This window comes from Pelodiscus sinensis, chromosome 3 (assembly GCF_052426305.1).
Source record: "Pelodiscus sinensis isolate ZL-2025 chromosome 3, ASM5242630v1, whole genome shotgun sequence".
Taxonomy (NCBI): Eukaryota; Metazoa; Chordata; order Testudines; family Trionychidae; genus Pelodiscus; species Pelodiscus sinensis.
This window is the reverse complement of record NC_143054.1, coordinates 146,347,572-146,366,797: the sequence shown is the minus strand read 5'-3', so window position 1 is coordinate 146,366,797 and position 19,226 is coordinate 146,347,572. Positions and strand designations below refer to the sequence as shown.

General features: G+C 48.9%; 1 pseudogene across 1 annotated transcript; it reads left to right on the top strand.

Moving 5' to 3' along the window:
- The first annotated feature begins 44 nt into the window (after nucleotides 1-44).
- On the top strand, nucleotides 45-11,444 carry LOC149525160 (uncharacterized; annotated as a pseudogene). Its single transcript, XR_016349249.1, has 2 exons — nucleotides 45-788; nucleotides 10,154-11,444. The product of XR_016349249.1 is annotated as an uncharacterized LOC149525160 (transcript).
- The last annotated feature ends 7,782 nt before the right edge of the window (nucleotides 11,445-19,226 follow it).

The window sequence follows — 19,226 nt, the reverse complement described above, 5'->3', positions numbered from 1 at the left end:
AGCGCCGGGCACTCAGGGGCGGATCTACCCCCAGACCATGATGGGGGGGGGAGCCTCTTGCCCCCCCCTTCCCATTAGGCAGCCCTGCCCTGGGAGAGGCTTGGCACCTCCCCCACCCGGCACGGGAAACCTCCCCCTGGCCTGTGAGGAACACGCGGCTTTTTGAAGCGCCAGGCCAGAGCGGAGAAGGCTTCGTTGCTCCCTCACCCCCACGCTCTAATTGGATCCGGACTGCAGAGGCCCTTTTGCCCATCCCTGATGTGGACACATTGGAGAGGGTCCAGCGGAGGGCAACCAAAATGATTAGGGGGCTGGAGCACATGACCTATGAGAAGAGGCTGAGGGAGTTGGGTCTAGTTAGTTTGCAGAAGAGAAGAGTGAGGAGGGATTTGATAGCAGCCTTCAACTTCCTGAAGGGAGGTTCCAAAGAGGATGGAGAGAGGCTGTTCAGTAGTGAGGGATGGCAGAACAAGGAGCAATGGTCTCAAGTTACAGTGGGGGAGGTCTAGGTTGGACATTAGGAAAAACTCCTTCCTTAGGAGAGTGGTGAAGCACTGGGATGGGGGTGGAGTCTCCGTCCCTAGAAGTTTTTAAGTCTGGTCTTAACAAGACTGGCTGGGTTGATTTAGTTGGGATTGGTCCTCCGCTTTGCGCAGGGGGCTAGAATCAATGACCTCCTGAGGTCTCTTCCAGCCCTCAGATTCTATGATTTAATCCAGTGCCCTGCATCCCTGTATGCCACCTACATCCTCTTCTCTGCTAATTAGCTGCACAACCAGTACGGCAAGGTGAGTCTGAATTTTGGTTCTAAAAAGGCACCTAGATTTCCACAGCCTGGTAGATTTGCTGCAGTAGAGTGTAGATCCTGCAGCAGATTCAGATACATTTAAAAATGAAGGCTTTTATAGTATTAAATATGGTAAGTGGATACTACAGTGTTCCCTGTGCTATTTATTTATTTATTTATTTAGTAATTTCAATGTATTTTTCCCTATCTTTCTATAAGCCTGGACTATAACAACAGCATGATTTGAACAAAGTCTTGGCCATCTAGGATTTGTTTTCAGATAGTTGCCCAACTTGGAAGCTGGGATTTTGAAATATGGATCTACTCTAAAACATGACTCCAAAATAGCTTGCACTTACAGCAAAAATAGCTTCATTTAAAAAGTGTCTCCCCAATTTTGATTTTAAGTGCCCAAGAATCATCAGATAGCAACCGTCCTCAAGTAAATGAGAGATGCTTCCTGAAAGAAAAAGGATGTACTAAAAAAAAAACCAAAGCAATTGTTGCCCATTAATAAAGAGGGGCTAAAGAGTGATTATATTTTTAATATTTTATATTATTTATTCACTTTTTTCCTGAAGCTTGATCTGGTACAGAATATTCATTAACTTAAAACTAACAATGATGGCTTAATCAGTGTAGGCCAGGAAAGATTAACCTGACACAGAATCACAGTAGCTCCCCTATCTCCACAAAAAAGCATAGGTGTGTATGTTGTAGATTTTGTTTATTGATATCCATTTTGGTCCACATTCACTAAGATACTGAGAGAAAACATTAAACAATTTTTAAGCACCTAGAAGGTAATAGATTGATAAATTGTGATGTTAGATTGTGAGATGAACATACAAATCCCTGTTGCAACCACTGTTATATGTTTGCACCAAAACTTGGGCCAAGTGAAATGTCTATAGAAAGTTTATGATTTTCTGATTTTGTTTATACTGCTCATATAACTTCAAATACAAGAAATATTCCTGCATGAGTATTGGCTACATACTTGTATTTCAAATGTGTGCCTCTTGGAGAGATCAGCAGGAGGCTTGGCCAATCTATTGTGAAAGGGTTGCTAGCTAAGTGAATAGGAGTACTTGACTGACAAGTGCATCTCAGGTGGTGCCAATCCACTTCCAATAAGCTTTGCTGTGAATATTCAGACCAGCATGTAAGCAGTTGCTGCTACCTAAAAAGGATTGAGTCATGCAAGGGCAGGTGACTTGCTCATGTGACAAACTCCATATTGGGACATAAGTTCACACAGCAAGAACAGTGGAATTCCCTCCAAGGTGTGATGAAGTGAGGATTGTATTTGCTCTGTTCACGCCATTATGGTGCATGTGATTTCTACTGTCCTGCGGTAACCCTGTGTAAGTGATTCAGTTTCCCTGGGCACTTCACCAATACCTAGATGGGGATGGGAACTGTGGGTGTGACTCTTAATGAAGGAGGTTGCCCTAGTGCTAGCACTTACAGAAAGTCTGGACCATTGTGTAACATGAGCCTGCTAGGGGGGTGCAACCAGGTGACTCCTTTTGCCCAGGAAGCTGGTCAGTGGTGGAGGCGGGGCTGCTTGCAGGGCTGGAACGGTTGCTGAGTGCATGATTTAGTCTCTGCTAGTTTGCTTACAGTGAGGGAGCCCAGGGCCTTGTCTCTGCTCTCCTCACAGCCACAAGATGGATTGTTCTGACTGCTTCTGGTTCCTGTGCTAGTAAGTCTGTTATACGCTGTATCCCTGTGAACTAATAAACCTTCTGTTCTATCTACTGACTGTCAGTCACATCTGGCTGCCGATGGGGGTGTAAGACTCAGTGACTTCCCACACCTCGGTGACACCACGTTATAAAAAGTACCTTAAAGGTTCCTCTAAGACAGGACTGAGCCAGTCTTCAATCCTGCTAAACACCTATGAAGGATCTCTGCCATGAACTAAAGCCTGACATCCTAACAGAGGATGTATTCCAGAGACTTGTTTTAAGACAGCAGTTTATTCCATCTCTTCTACAAGCCTGCACTAAGGATGTTAAAATGCAATTATCTGGCTAATCATATAGTCAATACAGTTTGTATCAACTATACAATTAGTCGATAAGCACTGTGGTGCAGAGCCACAGCGGAGGTAGCTCCAGGAGCCGGCACCGGAGCCACCCACACTACTGCTCTGCATTTTAAATGTGGTAAGAGCTGTATTTAAAATGTAGAGGCGCAGCAATCAGCGCCAGCCGGGACTGCTCAGTCCCAGCTCGTGTCGAATCCAGCAGCCTCTGTTTGCAGTGGGCAGTCCTAATAGAGGCAGCAAGGGGGAGTACCATAGAGACCATGGGGGTCCCTGGAGGGCTCTTGTACATTTCAAAAGCAGAAGCGCTAGTAGTGGGAATGCCATTTCCCCACTGTGCCTCTGCTTCCCCTGCCCGCCGTAGATACAGTGCTTGGGGGAACCGGCTTGGAGCCGGATCCCCACAGCACCGGCTTCTGCTGCTTCCCTTCTTGCTGGTGGGACACGACTAGTCGAGTGTCTGCTTAACTATCCAATAAGCATTTGCTTATATCAGATTGCTGACTGGTTGCTAACATCCCTAGCCTGCACCAAGAATTTCACAGTTGGTGTGCGGAGTTTCATCCCTTTAACAATTTTACTTTCACCCTTTCTTTAAAATCTGGAGGTTTATTAATAAAAAGAGATTCTAAAGGATTGGCACAGTGTGCTCTTTTGTGTAAGATCGGAACTATAAATTGACCTGGGAATGTGTGGTCCTTTAGGAACCTGTTTGGATTTGGTGAGATTGGTTTTCACATCCTCTCATCAGTGTAAGGTGCAGTTCTGGTTGTGGCACAGGTAAAGCTGGAGTGCCTAAGGGGGTTGCTTGTGTGACTTCTTGCTGGCTAGTGTGGCAGCTGAAGTATTATTGGGGACTGATGTTGTGCCTGATAATGGAGGACCCCAGTGTGGAGCTATAAGTAGTCATGTTTCTAAGCAATTTGCCCTGATTTGACCCTCTCAGCAATGCCTCCAGAAATCATTATAGTCTAGCTCCCGCAGGAGTTGTGCTTGAGCCATGGTCAGCTGGCTGAGCATAGCAGGTGCCTTCAGGAGAAGGAAAAGCTCTGGGACAAGCTCAGGAAAAGAAGGGGTATGCCATGAGCCCTGAACAAGGCTCCTGTGAAAATTGCTAAGACCAGTACAAGTGCCAGCAGTAGCCCGATCCTCTCCAAGAAGGAATTCTGGCTGCTCTCATATACTATCAGCTCCTCCACCAAAAGGTGGTGAGGAAGAGCCAAAATTATCCATGGCACCTGTCAGGGCTAATCCCCTCTCTGGCACTCCGAGAGCAGAAGATGGGGGCGACAAGAAACTTTGAGTACCTTGCCTCTATAGGTTCTGCTTACAAAAACTCACCGGAGTCACAGATGCACTAGTTCTGAGGAAAAAAAAAAAACAAAGCTGCCACCATCAAGTGAATTATCCTAAAAAGAAAATGGGGGAACACTTGAATTCCTCCACCAGGGGTACCCAAAGCTCTTTTGCCCCAAAAGAGCTTGGAAAAAAAAGAGAAAACCAAGTGTAGGGGTGGGCACGAGGGCCTACGCGGTCTGGATCTGGCCCACCAAACAGGTTGATCCAGCCTGCAGAGGCCCTGCCGCTCCCCTGCTCCCAGGTCAGTCAAGGCCTAAGGACAGAGGGAAGTGCACAAAGTTTCCTCTGCCCTGCCAGGAGCACGCGGCACTTCATGGGGGAGCACAGGAAGTCTCTTCCCACCACCAGGGGCATGGGTGATTAGTGGGAAGGGGTTGGGGAAGCCCGAAGCCTCCTGCCCCTTCCTTTTGAAGCCCCGCCCCTTCCGGTGCAGCCCACCCCTGACCAAGCAGCTATCACTGGTAGCTGACTACTCAGTCTAGGCAGGCAGACACTCCCTGTTACCCCCTGTTACTTTCCAGGACAAAAGAATCAAATCATCACCTTAAAAAAGTGATATTAATTAACAAAACAAGAGAGAGACTTGATGAAGCATACTTGATTGCTAGGAGTTAAAGAGCCACTAAGAAAAACAAATTAAAACGACATGGATTCACACACACAAGTTCAAGCCAGACAACCAAAATAAAGAAAAATATCCTGATCACGACTAGATACACTTTTCCCTCTACTCACGATACATGCTTCTCATGATATATGCTGTATTTCCATGTCCAGTTTACTCTCATATCCAATATTTCTAATAGGCATGGTAATTCTGATCCCTACATCCGCTCTCTCAAGCCCTTACTTACAATTTTTTTGAAGCTGTGTTTTTTAAACTTTTTAAGACCGAGGAACACCAAACAATTTTTTTTTTAATGGGGAACACCAAGGGTTTTTTTTGTTCAGAAAAAAAAAGGCTTGTCCCTTTAAGGGCAGTCATTCCCAAGGGAAAAGTTGTGGACAAAAAAAAAGCCCCTAGGGAAAAGTTGTTGAGCCAAAAAAAAAAAAAAAAGACAGGGAAAAGTTATTGAGCAAAACAAAAAGGGGCCAGGAAGAGAAGTTAAGCAAAAAAACCCAAACAGTTTACCCTTTTTTCAGGAGAGCAGGCATTGTCCTTTTTGAACTCTGACGCAGAACACACTTTAAGAAATGCTATTTTAAAAAGAAAATGGCTGCAGATATATATATTCCTCACATCCTAAATTGTGTAGTGCCAACAGTCCCATAGGACTGGAAAGGAGATCATCTACTCCAGCTGGGCAAGGCTCTGGGAGAGGACAATAAACAGAAGAAGTTGGCTACTGAAAATTATACAGTACTAATTTTCTTTTTATTTGACTTCATATTAAATAAACATTTAAAGTCATACCCTTTGTTAATTATCCCTTGTTTTAGTATTCTTTCTTCCGCAGCATTTTACAAAATATATATATGATGTTTGTTAATAACTTGGGTGCTGTGGTGGCACATATCCAAACAAGCACATGTGACCTCAGTATTGGTGCACAAGACATAACTCGCTCCACTCATAGATGGAAAATCTTAGAAAGTACACTGGCACATGCCTGTGCTTTGTAGTCGTACCAGACCTGCTTCCCTTGGGCTCTGCCCACGTTCTCTCTGGCAAAGCCCATGAGCTCAGCCAGCTTTTCTCAGAAAGTCAGTACGTACTTCACCACTGATTCCCCATCGGGGAGGCCTTCCCCTCCCATGTATCTCTTGACATGTCCAGGGGTCCCCTCACGCTTCTCCCATTCAACAGCTCAAATGGGGAGAAACCCGTGGACACCTCCCTGTATGCAAACAGCAGGTGGGACAAGTATTTGTCCCAGTCCTGCGGGTGCTGGTGCATAAAGGTATTTAGCATCTGCTTTAGTGTCCCATTGGACCTCTTCACTAGCCTGTTGGACTGGGGTGATACGTTTAGGCCCAGGTGTGCCAGACCATACACTTCTCCCACAAGAGGAATGTCCTCTGTCTGCAGGCAGCCCGCCTCCCCCTCTGTCACCTGGTCACACCTCTCAGGCACAGGCTGATGGGTGACATTCTCTCTCAGTGAGTCAAACCTACAATCTCCATCCCCCTCTAGACAGCAGAGCAGTGTCCAGAGAAACTGAGGTACACACAGGGGGGAACCACAGGACAGTAGAAATCACCCATAACGGGACAAAGCAAACAGAGTGAACACAACCCCCACTTCGTCACATCTCTCCCCCCTTCAAGATTGAACTGAGCAGGTTCACTCAGCCAGTGGCCTGGGGAAGTTCAGACCCCCTGCGCTGGGATGAAACATCAGCCATGACATCAGTGCTCCCCTTAACATGGACACTCCATGTCATGATCCTGCAGGAGCAGGCTCCATCTCAGCAGCTTGGCTCTGGCCCCCTTCATCTGGTGCAGCCAGGTCAGGGGGGAGTGGTTGGTTACACGGTGAAGCATCACCCAAACAGTTACGGCTGCAGCTTTCCAAGGGCCAGCCAGGCATTCCTCCTCTATGGCTGCGTAGCTCTTCTCCCAAGGCACCATCTTCTTGCAGAGATACACGATGGTGTATCTGTAGGGAAGCCTGGACTTCCCTGCCTTGGCAATAAATGGTGATGTCTGCCTTTAACACAGTGCAGATCCCTAAAAAGCAAAATCCATAATAAGCCGGTCTCAAGACTGGTGCACGTAAGCACGCATGCAGGCATGGTTTGGGAGGGAGAAGCTGTGTAAGAGAGGAATGTTTTGCATAACAATGCACATTAGGCATGGTACACGAGACCACACCAAGAACACATGACAAGCAACCTTGTGCTGGTTCTTCTGTTTCTGATAATCAAAAAGTCCAGATGCAGCCATACAACTGTCAGCTACACACAAAGCAGCAACATCCTGAGTGGCAGCATGAACCCCAGATAGGCTATGGGGCATTTTACATATCCTACACAATACGTAATCAAATGGTAAATATTATTAGAATGACCAAGTCTCATTGTGCTATAAAATGGGCTTAGTAAGAGCAAGTGGTAGGAGGGAATGGACAGGATTGACCCACATGTCCTGCTCGATGTAACTAGAAGTAAATAGGCCCTTCACACTGGTGACCCAGTGCATGGTGTTCCATTGCATGGGAAGAAAAGGAGCCAAAACCTCCTGCTTGGCACTGTAGGTAACGTTCGGTTGACGTGTAAGTGAACTAGGCTTTATTATTGTATTATAGTAGATCTTCTAGTAATTGCGTTTGCATTGCTTTGTGCTGTATTATTTGCTTTAGAATTTATAGTATTTAAGGTTTAAATTGTATAGTAATTGTTCTTAAAGCAAGGAGTTTGGAGTCACCAGGCCCTGCACCCCCATCTGCAGCCAGAGGTGACGGGAGGGATCACGTGAGGATTACCTGGTGTGTTCCCTCTCTCTGGGGCATGTGGTATTGGCCACTGTGGGCAGACAGGATACTGGGCTGGATGGACCTTTGGTCTGACCCAGCGTGGCCGTTATGTTCTTATGATTCTCAGCCAGCAGGCAGAACAGAAGGTTTATTGGTTCACAGAGTTACAGCATCACACAGACTTGTTGTTAACGCAGGAACCAGAAGCAGTTAGAACAATCCAACTTGGGGAGGGAGCATAGCCGTGCGTACGGGGCATGCCGGGTGTGCCCAGGCACATCCTAATGTCTCCCAAAAAAAAGTGGCTTTGCATTTTAATTTAATCGCCTAATGTGCTTGTTGTACTATGGATTGTTGTACTATGCAATAAGCACTGTGAAAGTAGAAAGAATTATACTGTAAGAGAAAGATGAATTATGCTGTAATAATTGAATAAATTGAAGGAATACTGTTTGTCTCTGAACAGAAAGAAGAAAAGTATGTTAATGTTGTTTGTAGGTATGCAGATTCCAGAGTGCTAGCCAGAGTTAACAGGAAAAGGAACATTAGGTATTAGGCAGAAAACAATTGAGATAACCAGGGAGATATGGACAGGAGATTGCTGTGTGCTTGATGTTGAAATGAAGATACTTGACTAGTCTCACACTAATTATGTGAAGTTTTGCCCCTCTTTTAATCCTGTTAATTTGGCTTTCTTTTGACTGCATAAATCGAGGGGTTTGAACCTTGTATGGAGCTCACATTTTCTGAGTTAATTTAGCAGAGCAGCTTTGCTAAATAAACAGAGCGGTCTGACAAATCTGTGAGTCCTGTCTGACTTTGACAGCACCGAATTGCATAATACAGATGTTGTAGAAATGTATAGAAAGCCCGCGTTCGCTCACAGCATGCATCCCCACTACTGCAGCGCTGCATTACCGTTGGTCCTCCCCTCCCCCTCCAACTACAATTCTAGAAAATTCTTTGACCTATATAAGCAGCCGCGTCAGGCATGCCCAGTACAGTGTCTCGGACTCCTCAGTTAAGAACTTACATGAAGTTAATGCCTCCACCAGTTCCAGTGCGTGCAATAAACTGAGTAATGACCAACAGAAACGGACTTTGTCTCTTAGTACAGGTTAGTGTAGTTCCTATTCAAAGCCATCATTCCATCTGATGACCCGGTCTGTGATATTCCAAAAAATAGATTAGATTATCTAGAGCAGTGGTCCCTAAACTTTTGGGGCTACTGGGCACCTGGGGGCAGGGCCGCTCATGCGCCGCACGTTCAGGGTCGGGGCTGCGCATGCACCGCGCATCAAGGGGCGGGGACGCACATGCGCCGCGCGTCCAGGGGCGGGGCCACATATGCACTGTGCGCCTGGGGCAGGGGCTACGCATGTGCCGCGCACCCGGGGCCCAGGGTGCAAGAATGGCTTGGGCCAGCCCTGATCACTTGGCAGGTGCACATAAATGCCCCGGTGGGTGCCATGGCGCCCGCGGGCACCACGTTGGGGACCACTGATCTAGAGGTCCTTATCAGCCTAGACTGAGCATGTTTCCTAGAAGCAAAATAGGGAATAAACAAAGAAGTTTTCAGTCCGATTGGTATGAAAAGTATAGGTTGTTAGAATATAGCCCATCAAAGGACACAGCTTTTACTGTTGTTTCTTCTCCTCTAATGATACAGCAAACAAAGGTCACACTGACCCAGCATTTATTGATAAGGGATTCAGAAACTGGCATAGGGCTAATGAATGTTGTAAAAACCACCAACTGTCAAAATCTTATGTGTTGAGCTGTTCTTCATGGACAAGTTTTAATGAAGGGAAACCTATTGATGTATTGTTGGATGAGGGCAAGCAGGCTTATCTGTGTAAACAAGAAGAAGAGTGGTGCCATAACAGAAGTGTAATGGAGCGACTGATTAACATTGTTCTGTGTTTGGCAAAAGGTGGGAGACTATTCAGGGGTCACAATGAAAAAGCTGACAGTTTTGAGAAAGGTTTATTTCTAAATCTTGTCAATATGCTCCTGTAATGGCAAAGCATGTGCAACAATCTCCTTGAAACGCTACATATCTGAGTAATTGCATCCAAAATGATTTAATTGTGGCCTTGCACAACGTTGTGCAACAAAAGATTGTATATTCACTAAATGAAAAAATGGTCTCAATAATTGCAGATGACACTACTGACTCTGGACACCATGAACAGATGTCCATTGTGGTGCAGTATTTTGACAATGAAAAACAGTCCAGTTGAACATTTTGTGTCTGTTCAGAGACTATTAACAGTTGATGCTCAGTCTATTTTTGACCAGTTAAATGACGTCCTTGGCATTCTTAAAATTGATTGGTCATCAGTGATGTCTGTCTGTTTTGATGGTGCATCTACTATGTCTGGATGTACTGCGGGAGTTCAAATGAAATGTAAAGAAAGGAACAGTGAAATATTCTATGTACATTGCTACGCGCATTGTTTGAACCTCGTCCTGGTAGATGCATGCACTTCAAGTAAACAAAACAGAACTGTCTTTGATTTTTTTGGGTGTTATTCAGACTCTTTATGCCTTCATGGAGGGGAGTCCTGTGCGACATGCCGTAATGGAGAAGATTTCACAAGAAGTAGGATCCCAGTTGAAGACTTTGAAGTCACTATCAAACACAAGATGGGCATGCAGAGCAGAAGCAGTGGCTGCTGTAAAACAAAACTACTCCATCATTTTGCGAGCTTTACAAGAGATTATCGAAACTCGCCTTGCTGATGCTAAAATAAAAGCCAGGGGCCTTATCCATGAACTAAATTCATTCAAGTTCATCTTTGCCCTGTACATGAGGCACCCTATTCTTCAGATAATGGTAAAAGTGAGTAAGGCTCTTCAAGCTCCAGATCTCAACTTACGTACTGCAATGACAGGGGTGAAAAGCTTGTATAACTCTTTGGCTGTGATGAGAAGTGGCCCAGAATATTTTCAATCTATTTTCAATGACAGTGTGAAAATGTGTGTAGAGAATGATATATAGATTCCCCCAGTAAAGAAGAGAAAAACATCCACTCGTATTGATGACGCGTTTGAGTCCCAGCATCACTTTGATACAAAAGAGGAGCAGGAGAGAATAACTTCATTTTACTACTCCTAGAGTCAATGATTACCAGCATTGACCAGCGATTTGAACAGGAGACTTGTAAAATTGTGACTGCAATGGGAAAACTGCTGAGCTTAGAAATTGGCAGGGACAATATGAGAATCATTGCCAACAAATTTAAAGTGTCCTTGAACGAGTTGGAAGTTGAAGTCAGATTGCTTCGGGGTTATGACAGATCTGTTCCTAAAGGTAGCACTACGAACACCACCAGAGAATGGCTTGATTGGCTAAAGGAATCGGATCGGTCTTCCATGTTCCAGGCCTTTTCCAAATCTATTCAATGCTTTGCAGTCTAACCTGTTACAAGCTGTTCATGTGAAAAAGCCTTTTCGAAACTAGCACATGTAAAAAAACCCTAAGAAGTACAATGTCCCAACAGCACCTCGACACACTCATGATTTTGTACATTGAACAAGAATTGGCTTTGTCAGTTTGTTACAATGATGTGATTGAGGAATTTAAGTCCATAACACCTGGTGAGTGACATCTCATTCTCTAGGACAGGAAGATGAAGAAACCTTAATCTGTTTTGGTCAATTTGGGTTAGCTCATTATCTGGTTAAAGATAAAGATTGTGAAAATTGACTGTATCTTTGTCACCTGGTTATCACTACAGCACAAATTTGGTATTTTGTGTGTCATTTTTTAAGTTTGTATTTTTTAAGTAAAGTTTAGTTGTTGATGGAGCCATGTAGTTTAGACACACCCAGGCTGTGTCTAGACTGGCAAGTTTTTCCGGAAAATCAGCCGCTTTTCCGGAAAAACTTGCCAGCTGTCTATACTGGCCGCTTGAATTTCCGGAAAAGCACTGACGATCTCATGTAAGATCGTCAGTGCTTTTCTGGAAATACTATGCTGCTCCTGTTCGGGCAAAAGTCTTTTTCTGAAAGACTTTTGCACAAAAGGGCCAGTGTAGACAGCACAGTACAGGCAGTCCCCGGGTTACGTACAAGATAGGGACTGTAGGTTTGTTCTTAAGTTGAATTTGTATGTAAGTTGGAACTGGTACATATTGTAGGGGAAACTCTAGCCAAACATTTCTCCAGAGCTCAGTTTTATTCTCCCACACCTCACTTCCCTCAGTCCTTTATTCTCAGGCTGAGGTGTCTGCTGAGAAAAGCCGCTCCGCGTCTCCCTGGTCTGCTGGGGGGGGGCGCTAGCTTCACATCTCCCTGGTCTGCTGGGAAGAAGCAGCTAGTGTGGGGTTGCCTCACCCCGTTTGTAAGTAGGGATCCGATGTAAGTCGGATCCATGTAACCCGGGGACTGCCTGTACTGTTTTCCGCAAAAAAAGCCCAGATCGCGAAAATGGCGATCGGGGCTTTTTTGCGGAAAAGCACATCTAGATTGGTCACGGACGCTTTTCCGCAAAAAGTGATTTTGCGGAAAAGCATTCTGCCAATCTAGACGCGCTTTTCCGAAAATGCTTTTAACGGAAAAGTTTTCCATTAAAAGCATTTTCGGAAAATCATGCCAGTGTAGACGTAGCCCCAGAGTCTAATAAATAATAAATAGAGTGAATACATAGAGTGCCACTTCATCACACCCAGGTCCTAGGGGGACATGGGCCCCAAGCCTCAGCTGGATATGGGCCCTGGGTCCCTGGGAGACACTGACTCCAGGCCCCAGGGCTGCAAAGGCCCTGGTCCCTCAGTCCTAGGGGACATGGGCACCAGACCCCTGGGGGACATAGGCTGGGCCCTGGTGGGACATAGGCCCAGGGGTACACAGGTCCCCGGGGTACACAATGCCCAGGTCCCAGGCCTCAGACTGGCACAGGCCCCAGGGCTGGGACAACACAGGCCCAGGGCCCTAGGGTGACATGGGTCCCAAACCCTGGTGGGACATAAGCCCCGGGTACCAGGAGCACACAGGACCTGGGTCTCATGGGACCTGGAGGGGCACAGGCCACAGGGGGGACATAAGCCCCACACCCTGGTGAGGATACAGTTCCTAGCCCCAGGACCTGGGGGAAAATGGACTCTGGCCCAGGGTGACACAGGCCCCGAGCCCCAGTGTACACTGTCCCCGGAACCCAGGGGGACATAGGCCCCGAGCTCCAGTGTACACAATCCCGGAACCAAGGGGGACACAGGTCCCGGACCCCTGGAAACATGGGCCCCATACCCTGGGGTACACACACAGGGGCTTTGGCCATAGAGGACACGGGCCCTGGGCCTCAGCGGGGACACAGGCTCCAGGCCCCAAAAGGACACAGGTGCTAGGCCTTGGGGTACCACCAGCTGCCTCCTCACTTCCCAGGATTCAGTTTGTCATGGACCAATCCATTACCGGTACAGAAATCCCTTCTTCCACAGGAACCTCTCCCTGCGGTCCTCCTACAGGTACCCAGCACTGCCCTGGCCAGCCAGGGCCCTCAGCTTCTCTAAAGAAGGATCCCTGTGCAGCTCCATTTGGAATTCCACTGCTGGACTGGTTATGGCCCCGAAGGGTTGTGCCTCAGTTTCCCTACACTGGGCTTGTGGCTATGGGCTGCCCCTGTCTAGCTCTACCCATGGTGCTCCCCTTCCCCTCCTCTGGGGTGTCCCGCACCTCTTGCTGATTCTGACTGAGGACCAGGGTATTTTGCGTGTTCTTCAGGGTCAAACCGATGCAGATCAGAAGCTATCTTGAAGGCAGTGAGGTCGGCATCTATGTCCTCCCCCTCTCTAAATGGAGGTGCAGCTTGGAGTCCAGCTTCCCCCCAAGTGCTGCCATCCCAGAGCCCTTCCCCACTTGCCCCCAGGCAGGCCCTCTTGTCCCAACTCTCCTCCAGCTCCAGCTCATGGTTCTGCTCTGCACCGTCCTCTCACTCTCTCTGCCTGTCCACCAGTCGCTGCTCCCCAGCTCACGCTGCTTCACTTTCAGCTCCAGTTGCAGCCTCCACAGCTCCCCCAGGGAGAGCCTGAATTGGGGCTCCCCTGAGCTGACTGGGGAGTCAGCTTTGACAGACTCCAGGCTTCTATACTGACTGCCTCTGCTCCCCCTCCCCCTCTCCTTCCCCAGCACTTCCCTGGCTCTCCGGGCATCCCAGGAGCCCCACTGGGACTCAGAGCCTGTAGCTCTGACCAGTCATTCTCCACCAGCGGAGCTATTAGCTGCTCCTTAGTGAGGCTCCCAACACTCAGCCCCCTCCCCCTACACAGTCATGCCAGGTCGCTCGTATGGAGCTGGGCCTGGGCACAGGCCATTTCCCTGCTGGTTCCTTCAACACCCTCATTTGTTGCTAGCAGCCCCTCACTGCAAAGCGCCTGCACCACAGCCAATGCAAGGAGTGTCGAACCCGCGAACGGGAGTGCCAGGAATGGGAGAAGGAGCACCAGGAATGAGAGAGCAGCAGCATGAGCATGGTGGAGCTGAGAGGCAGGGAGGCCTCAGCTGCGGGCTGCGGTGAGTGGGGAGGCTGGGACTCCAGGTCACTGTGAGAGGTACGTGTCCCAGTGTAAGGACACGGGAGACATGGATGCCTTAATTCCTTTGAGCGAGCCTGCAAACTGCACCAGGTCCCCCCCCTCTCCCAGCCGACTGGCTCCAGCCACTCACCTCGTGTTGGATCCCAAGGCTGAAGGGTTGCTCGGCCTGGTGGAGGGGCTTCACAGGGGGATGGTGAATGGTTCAAATAAGCGCTGCTGCACATGTCTGAGCTGATCCCTGAGGCGTACAGGAAAAAATGCCGGAGGGCGCTGAGGAGACCTACGTGGAGCTAGTCTCCCGGATGGTGCAATATCTCCACAAGTGGGTAGTCTGGCTTTGGGCCAGATCCCAGAAGACCTAGTTAAGCTGCTGGTCTTGGAACAGCTCTAAGAGAGTTGCTGCCTGACCTGAGACTGTGGCTGATGGACAGGAAGCCGGGGGACCTGTACAGTGCAGGGCAGCTGGCTGATGAATTTACAGCCAGCAAGTCCGGGTGTGAAGGGAAAACCTCGTGAGACTGGCCCACAGCTGTGCAAGACAAGAGACAAGAAGAAAGAGGCCTTGAGGTCCCTGCCCATCATCAAGGAGCTTTTCCAGAAGGTGGCGATGGACCTAGTGGGCCCCCTCAGCAGGGCAACCCTATCAGGGAAGGAATGCATCTTGGTGGTTGTGGATTAGGCTACTCGCTACCACAAGGCAGTGGGTCTCCCCATTTGAGCTGTTGTACAGGAGCAGGGTGAGGGGGCCCCTGGCCTTGTTTGAGAGATGCATGAGAAGGGGAGGCCTCCCCTGATGGGGAATCAGTGGTGAAGTTCGTACTGACTTTCTGAGAAAAGCTGCCTGAGCTCATGGACCTGGCCAGCGAGAACCTGGGCAGGGCCCAAGAGAAGCAGAAGGTCTGGTATGACCGCACCACATAGGCACGTGCCTACATCACTGGGGACCAGGTGATGGTTCTCATTCCTGTGAGGATGAACAAGCTGCAAGTAGCCTGGGACAGCCCCTTTAAAGTGGCCAAGCAGCTGAATGAGGTGAACTTAGTGGTGGAACTGTCCAACTGGGTGCACAGACACCAGCTGTACCTTGTCAATATGACGAAATTGTACTGGGGCAGGGAGAATTTGGTGCTGGCCATGAGTAGGCACTGGGAGGGACAGCTAGATGGTCCCCTGGTGGATGCGTTCCCTGGGACCAGAGCTGACTCCTTGCTGGAAGCTATTTCCCTCTGGCCAGCTCACCTCTAACCAGCAGACAGAGATCAGAGAGGTGCTGCATTCCCACGAGAACTTTTCTTCACTAGCCTGGCTAACCACTGCATAGACAGGCACCCACCCTACTGTGCATTGCTCTCCATTCACAGCCACGGGAAAGACAGCCCAGGGCCTAGAAAGAGAGGTCTAGGACATGGGGTGATCCAACCACTAGTGGTGCTAGTCCCCAAGAAGGACGAAGTGAGCTGATTCTGTGTAGACTAGTGGAAGCTCATGTGTCCGACGCCTACCCCATGCCTAGGCTTGATGAGCTCCTGGACAAGCTGGGGGGGAACTTGCTACCTCACCACCATGGACCTCCCCAAGGGCTATTGGTAGGTGCTGCTAGATCCAGATGACAGGTTGAAATTTGTGTTTATCACCCCTTTGGGGGCTCTATGAATTTCTGGCCCTGCCATTCAGCCTCAAGTGGGCACCTGCCACCTTCCAGCACCTGGTGGAACAGCTGCTGAAGGGAATGGAGAGCTTTGCCCTGGCTTATATTGACCATATTTGCATTTTTAGCCTGCCCTGGGAGATCCATGTGTCCCAGGCCAGCCAAGTGCTAGACCGGCTGCAGGGGTCTGGGCTCACTATAAAAGTTGGAAAGTGCATGTTGGGCCTGGCTGAGGTGTCCTACATGGGCCATAAGGTGGGGCGTGGCTGCTTAAAGCCAGAGCCAGCCAAGATGGAGACCATCAGAGAATGGCCAGTTCCCCAGACCAAGAAGCTGGTGAACCCAGACTTTGACCAGCCCTTCATGATGTTCACCAACGCTTCCGACACTGGGCTGGGGACGGTGCTGATGCAGGTGGGTGAGAAGGGGGGGGTGACGACACCCCATCATCTACCTGAGCAAAGAGCTGCTATCTTGGGAGCATAGAGAGGAATGCCTGGCTATAGTGTGGGTTCTTAGAAACCTGCAGCCGTATCTGTTTCACCATGTTACCGACCACTCCCCCCTGACCTGACTGCACCGAATGAAGGGGGCAGAATCAGGCTGTTGAGGTGGAGCCTATTCCTGCAGGATTGTGACATGGGAGTGGTCCATGTTAAGTGAAGAGCCAATGTCATAGCTGACGCTTTATCCCAGAGCAGGGGGTCTGAACTTCCCCAGGCCAGTGGCTGAGTGACCCAGCTCAGTTCGGTCATGAAGGGGGGGAGAGATGTGATCTAATGATGATTGTGGTTACTCTTGTAGTCACAGTATTCACTCTGCTTTTTTGTGTTGTGTGTGATTCTACGGTCCTGTGCTGTTCTGTAGTGTGTGGGGGTGTGCCTCAGTTTCCTAGGCACTGCAACACTATCTGGATGAGGAGTGGGAGGCTGGGCATGACTCACTGTGGGAGCATGTTCAGCCTCTGAGGACCAGGCGACAGCAGATAATACCTTTTGCTTGGGAAGGGGAACAAAGGGAGAAGCGGGGCTGACTCAGGCTGGGGACTGGGAATGGGGCAGTTTCCACCAGTTGAGGGGTTAGAGAGGAGACTTGGAGCAGGAGGGGGTGCAGGGCTCAGGTTTTCTTCTCCCCACAATGGATGGTAGTGACTGCTCCTGGTTCCTCTGCTAACAAGGCTGTTCGCTGCTGTGTCCCTATGAATCACTAAACCTGCTGGCTGAGTCTCACCTCTGTCTGTGAATGGGGGTGCAGGGCCCGGTGGCTCCCCATACCTCGGTGACACTGCAGCATAAAGCTAGCATTCATACTGCACAGCCACAGCACATGTAACTGCAATGCGTTTTAGTGGTTACGCAGTTGCTGTATTAAATGATCTTTCAGAGGGGTAGTTGTGCTAGCCTGTAACTTTAAAAACAATGAGTAGGCCTGAGGCACCTTAGAGGCTAACCAAAATATATATCGTGTCATGAGCTTTCACGGACAAAACCCACTTTTTCAGATGAACTGGAAGCTGGGCTAGAAATAAACAAATCCCAGAATTTATAACAGAAAGGAAGGGAAGAAAAAAACGGTACCTATCAATAGTAGTTCAGGCACTAATATTATGAGGCTAACTGAGCAGGCTGGCGGTGTCCCATACTTAGCTTTTGATGTCAATGAGGTGGTAAGTGAAGGGAAGGCTGGCTTTATAATGCAGCAACATCCAGTTAATGGCTTTGCCCAAGCCCAGGGAAACAGTGTCAAATCAGCATACATGATTTTAACATCCCTCTTTCCAACATATTTCCCCGTCCCTCCTTGAAGTACACACCATTCACGTTGTCTCTTCCTTTGCCCTCCACGATGCTGTTCCACTCTCACTGCTTCTCCTCTGCGTAGCATGCCCTGTTCCCTCCCCCATCCCCTTTTCCTAGATCAGTTTCTCAACTTTTTTTTATAAAGTACCCCTTTAAAAAAATTAGACATACCCCCAGCCCCTCCCCCACACTCTAACCCAATACATCCACCCCTCCCCCAGGGCCAGGCAAACCCCTGAGCGCTACCCCACTGCCCCTCCCCTTCCCCAGAGCCAGGCACTGGACGTATGGTAACCCTACCTTTGAAGTGCCCACTCCTGCCACCCAGCCTTGCCTCAGCGGCTTGTCTGCAGGGAGCAAGTGACCCACCAGCACCAGGCTCACCGCGTGGGGCTGTGTGCTCCTACCCCTGCCCCCCCCCCAGCATGGTGCCTGGGGGCAACTGCCCCCCCCCCCACCTTCCTTGCTATGCCACTGATGCGGGGAGGAGGGGGGTGTCCTTTGGAGCAAGGCTTATTGTCCTGCTTCACCACCTTTAGCTCCTCTGCACAGCGCCATGGGGAAGGGGTAATGGGGCTGCGTTGTACTGCGCTGTTGGTGGGGGCGGGGGTAATGCGCGTCTCCAGGTTCAGCCACCCTCCCTGCTGGAGAACCCCAGGGAGGCTGCTGGAGAGGAACTGAACTAGGAGAGGTAGCCGTGGAAGTGATTTTATTTTTCTCCCCACTCAAACCCTCCCCCCAACTTGGAACTGCCCTGGGTCTCACGGGAGCCGACGCCGCAGCCACATGCTTTTCCCACCAGCGCTGTTAATGTTGCAGAGCGTGGCTCTGACTGTTCAGTTTGACAGGCACGTGCCACCACCACCTCCCCAATCCCCTTTGCAAGTACCCCCCAGACTTCTCTCACATAGCCCCTAAGGGTACGTGTGCCACCGGTTGAGAAACACTGTCCTAGAAAGCTTTATCCATCTTGGGGATGACCCTTCTATCTCTAGCTTCCTTTCAGCTGGCCTCATTCAATTGCTACCTGGGATCTATTCCCTGACATATCCTAGGGTCACTCAGTTGGAAATGTCAAGGTCATCAAGATGATTCTTAGCTAAGCCAGCAGTCCTATGACCTGGATCATGCTCCCTTCCCCTTGCTCTGAGTGTTGCTGAGAATTAGTTTATGTTGACCTAAACCATAGTGTAGGCCAGGGCATCTGTTTCTCTCTTAATATTGTAGATGGTTGGCACTTAACTCAGGTTTGGTGGCACCTGGTGTTGTTCCAGTGATTTTCTAGATACCACAAAGTTAAGTGTTACAATACTTAGCATTGCAGTGCCTAGCTGATCTGTTTTTACCTCTCTGCCCTCTAATATACAGAATGGCACACAACAGGTCTTTAGAAGGGTTACCAACAAAACTATGCTCCAAAGAGGACACTGGATTGGGCTGGGTTGGTATTCAGCAACGCCACACGAAAGGCACAAGTTCTTGTTCTGGCTTGTTGCTGGCTCCCAGCTCTGATATCCTGCAGTGGTGGGGTAACAGAAAACAAAGCTGTATTGTCTCAACAGTGGGCAGTGAACACTTTGCCCAATTGTTGGGCTCCAGAGAGGGTTCTCAGTCATGTCTTCTCAC